Source organism: Contarinia nasturtii, unplaced genomic scaffold (genome assembly GCF_009176525.2).
Source record: "Contarinia nasturtii isolate CC-2019 unplaced genomic scaffold, AAFC_CNas_1.1 Cnas_scaffold_928, whole genome shotgun sequence".
In the NCBI taxonomy this organism is placed as follows: domain Eukaryota; kingdom Metazoa; phylum Arthropoda; class Insecta; order Diptera; family Cecidomyiidae; genus Contarinia; species Contarinia nasturtii.
Window position 1 is genome coordinate 3,832,836 of NW_022198275.1, and position 5,248 is coordinate 3,838,083.

Consider the following 5,248-nt stretch of genomic DNA (forward strand, 5'->3'; position numbering starts at 1 on the left):
ACTATATTTACGGCGTCAAGGTGGCGATGGTTCATTTATCAATCAGTTCTATATGTTGAACAAACTTTCTAAAAACCGCCAAGTTTCAAATAGAAATCCATCGGACTTGCTTGAAATAAGAAACCGTAGAGACAAGGTGACAGGATTTCCACAAATTCTAGAAAACAGCACATTTAATCAAGTCCATGATCAAATACGCCTTACATACATGCGCTTCGCTCACTTCGTATGCACAAATAGAAGAATCAAGAAGGTAATTTATTGTTTACATCTTTTGCCATAAGATACGAAACGAAATTTTCTATGATTTGTGCGCATGCAACGTCATTAGAATCAACGCAGAAAAGAAATGGGCGAAAAGGTAAGAGCGACGACCACATAGAAGAGAGAGAAAAAAAAACACTAACAGAGAAAAGAAAAAAACAACACATCAAACGCATCGTGATCGCATACACTTTCTTATGAATATTGTAAACAATTGGAAAGAAAGCAAATATTGTTGCTTGAGAACGTTGCGCTCTGACCCACTTTTTGTGCTAGCAGGAAATTTCTCTAATTTAAGATCGGTTTTGTTTTGCTGCTGCTGTTGTTGTTGTTATTTTATGCTCATTTTTTTTTCTCTGGTGATTTTCTTTACTTTTCCCTCTCAAGATCTCTCAACAGATTTTGTCGATGGTGTGCAAATGTGGTAGAGCGAGCGAGAACTCGCAAACACACACCATTGGAAAAAGATTTACGCGATGCCTCGTTTAAATGTTGCATTACAAAGGTAATAGTTATTTAAATGACTATCTCATACATACTTATCATTTTCGTGTAGAAGCACTGCAAAAAAAAATGCAGCAGCAGCAACAACATCAGTCAAGACTTTCATGCTGTAGTTTCTGCTGCATCCCATGAAGCGAGCCCATCAAACGGTCTTATACATGAATTCCATTTCTTGTACTTGCATTGCGCACACACATCGGATTACTCACATAGATTAGAAATTTAGAAAAGACGTTTAGAAATTAGAAATTTTTCGTTTCGGAGTGTGTTGTTGTTGTTGCAGTTTTATTTTTTGTTTTGTTTTCTTTTGCATCAAATGCATTTTCTTTTAGAAAATTTCATGTTTCGTTTGTGTGCATGTGAAAATATTGACTAGTTGATGGATCAATACACAGATTGATGATGTGTGAGAATGAACAAGAGGTCGGAGCAGCGAGAAGAAGTACATTCAAAATTGGAAAACTGCCGCAATGTTTTTTTTTGCTTCTGTTTCACCATTGAAGTTGGTTGAGAAACCACGGGGAGATCTCAATGCACTTTTGTATTCGTGCATATTTTACCGTACTCGCATCGTTTTTCTCTAGAAAATTTTCTCTCATTCTGTTTTCAATGTTAATTGGTCCCGTGATGATCATGATGATGTGATTTACGCACGGAATCTTATCAGCTCGAATTTCTAACTCTTTTGTAAGTACAAGCACCTTTTTTTTCCGTTGACGACGTTTCGCATGCGCGCGCACATAGTGAAATTTTGTGATTCTCAATCAGCTTCATTTCTCCATTGAATTTGCTTAATTTCACGTCGGTCGATTATGCTAAATGTACGCGGTTTCTTCTTCTAATTTCTCTCTTCTGTTTTTCCTTTAATAGTACATTGTTTAATTGTGCCTGAATTAGAAATTGCATTTCTATTTTCTTGGCTCTAGAAATCGGGCAGGAAAATTTACTGATTTATACACGTGTTGATTTTTTTTTTCTTCTTTTCTCCACATCTCTTTTTTTCCATTTCAATTTCGAATTTTAATCGGATCTCATTTTTTTGTGTTCGTTTGTTTCATTATCAAAACAAAAGAGCGCATCAGACTGAGATTTTCCAAACTTGTACAATTGATTGACAAGTGATCACCATCGAATACTTACTTCTCGAGCATAACCGATGCATAACATATTGCAAATGTGCAAACGGAAAAACTTTTCTCGCTCTCTTGCCGCATTTACCGTTCGAAAGTGAATACAAAATGTGGCTCATAAATGTGCACGCATGCCGTTGTTAGTTTCTATGAAAGGGAAAAGAAATTGCTGCAATTCAAATCAAAAGAAATTATGTGTGCGATCACGTGTGATCACACGCACACCTCATTTTCACCAGATGCTCATATATCTCGTGCAAGCAAAATATATCATCACAACAACAACAACACCAACATGGTAAAAAAAAAACTAAACGAAGCATCTCAAGTACCGTTGAAATTGAGCAATTGAGAAAATCATTTCTTCCAAAAGTGTGCAATCGATCGATATAACAGAATTGACCATGCCGGCTAATATATGTGCTTGCACATACATACCCAGTTCCTGCTTATGAAATCATTGGCATTTTGAAAAAAAAAACGCAAGCTCTCTCATCTACTTAATTGATAAATGTAACAAACAATTTTCCAATTAAATCGTATAATTTGTAATCGAAGCGATTTTTACCTTTTTTGCGGTGGCCGCAATGAAGAAGCAATAAAAATAAATAGTATGTTTGTAGTAAAAGTGTCTGCTAATCGCTGATTACAAACTATGTTAATAATTCAATTCACAAGTGCAACATTGGCACGTACGAGGAGAAACAAAATGTATGGCAAGTGCAAGAAAAGAGTTGCAATGCAAACAACAGAGAGCAAAAAAGAGAAATACGATGTGTACAATAAATTAGTAAACGCTTCAATGAAGACGGAACAAAAGTAATAAGAATTTAATTAGTAAGTTTCTGAAGTACACGTTAAACAATACGATTATATTTAAGACGCATAAAATCAACGACCAATGCGCCAATAATATGTAACTTACGCAAATGCCTCATACCATACACAACACCGGATGACGAAAACACATTCCGCATGGCATAAAAGGACGTCCATCAGAAACAACAACAGCAGCAACACAAAAGAAGCAGGCACAAAAAAATATATGTACAAAAACTAACCTTTAGCAAGAACCGAACACCAGTCATTCAACAAAAATTACCACACACATACGTCGTGTGACCGAAAACGAAAACATCCTGCAGTGATGACTCATCGCTCAACGATTCCATATGATGACGATTACACCAGAAAGAATAAGGGAAATACCAAAACAACAAAATTTCGTATTCATATTATTCGGTATGCTTGCGTATCGTAGACTGCCACAATCGAATTTTTGTTGACACACACAATGAATATGGACGCTAAAAAGGATTTCAAAGAAAAAATGACGACATCGCTTCGAAACCTATTCTCATTGGCTCTATTTCTTCTCTTACAAATGAATTTCAACGCAAAAGAAAACGACAACAAAATCTGGAGCACCAAACAAACAAACAAACAAATATTTGCCTAATGCAACCGATAATTTTAAGCAGAAAACGTAGTCGTTATATTCGGCGAAAAACCATGTTTCGCCCCAGAGAATGAATTTAATAAATAAAGATTGAGTTTCGCGTTAATTCGATATACAAAAGTTAGAGTAAAAACGGCAAAATGCCGAACAAAGGAATTCCAATTTTGTTTACGATTTATTAAAAGACGCGAAGAAAAAGTAGAAGAGAAAAAAAAATGAAAATAAATCCAGTGTCTGTGAATAAATTACTATACCTGAAGTCCTTTCTTTTGAAAACAAAATAAATGTCTTGGATTCCCTTATTCATATTTTTGCTCGTGATTCGGTTCGGTTTGGTTTGGTTTGGTTTCGTTTGGTTTGATTGAACAAAAAAATCAAAAAAATTAAACGCAAAAATTGTATAGGGCGCACGTCAGATTAACGAAGAACAATACGGATCTACACAAAAATGTGTGCTTCGTTGAGTGTGCGCGCGCAGAAAACGGCTCTGACGTCTGAGAATTCGTTCATAATTTTTTTTGATGTTCGCGACTTACGAAAAGAAACAAAAAAAAACACACAGAGAAAATATCCCGGCACGCAATCGCCGTTACTGCGCAAATACCGAGAGAGAGAGACACACACACCGGTCGCGGTGGTTGTATGTGTGACCTTGAGTTCTTTTCGTTATTTTCATTGAATATCATCATCATCATCATCACATAGTTTGCCATAAAACGTGCATTGAGTGTGTGTAGTCTTTTATCTTGTTTCGCAAAAAGTTCGAATTCTTCTGAGCTTCCCTTTCTTTTGAAGTCTTTTTTTCAATCGGTGTGTTCAGCCTACCTGAAAACCATCTCCGTTTTCTTGAGGCACAGAACGAGCAACAAAAAAGCAGGTACACATATGCGAAGGATACCAATATCATAGAAGAGTAACAGCAGCAACAACAGCGAATCATAAAAAACGACTTCATTCAAGGAATCCATTCTTCGACAAACAAAAACGTCATTTTTCTTGGAACGCTCATCAGCCGGCAGTTTATATATATATATTGAATGGGCTCTAGATCTTTCGAATCGATGTTTCTCTACTCGATTTCTCGCGGCAAATGGAAAATTTAAAGTGAAACTAAACACAATGAAGAAAACAAATTGAACGTAGATATGAAAGAACAATCGAGAAAATGAACTAAAGTTGCTCATCATAAAACTATTTACTCTATTGCAGTGGCCTTTGGACTATGTGTGAATGAAAGCATGTTGGAAACAAAAAATGTAAATACTTTGTGTTTGTATGATGAATTTCACAAATCCAAGGGGGCCAAAGTTGAATGCACGCACGCATTGATGGAAAATGAAAATGACGTCAGCTAAAGAATTCGGACACGGAAAATTCCAACAGGTCATTCGTCGAATAGAAATTTCGATGATGAATCAGAATCAAATGAAATGCATTAATATTTTCATTGAAATTTCGAGATTAACATCGTCGGTTCGATTTTGAAAAGAATACATTCGCCGAACGTATGACTCATATAAAAATTAATTAGTATTTCAGAATGTTATTTTTCTGCGACCATCGTCGAAATTCGATACCTTTTGTGCACAATGTAAGTGATAGAGATCGAGATGCGTTTGCTTGGTTTGGGCACGCAACACTTTCATTTCACATTGGATTCGATCCGTCAGCAATCCGTCAGCCGAAGCAACGGTCACAATGGAGAAAGTATTAGATGGAATGATGAATGCACGAGAATTTCTCAGAGCTAGAAAGCAGTAAGTCGGAGCATCGAACCATTGCAGTCTCTCTGTCAAGTGAAATTTATTTATTTTATTTTTTTTTTCTTTGGAATGAAACGGTATCTCGTTCATTTTTCTTCCTCATTCATGCATACAACCATACTGTCTAC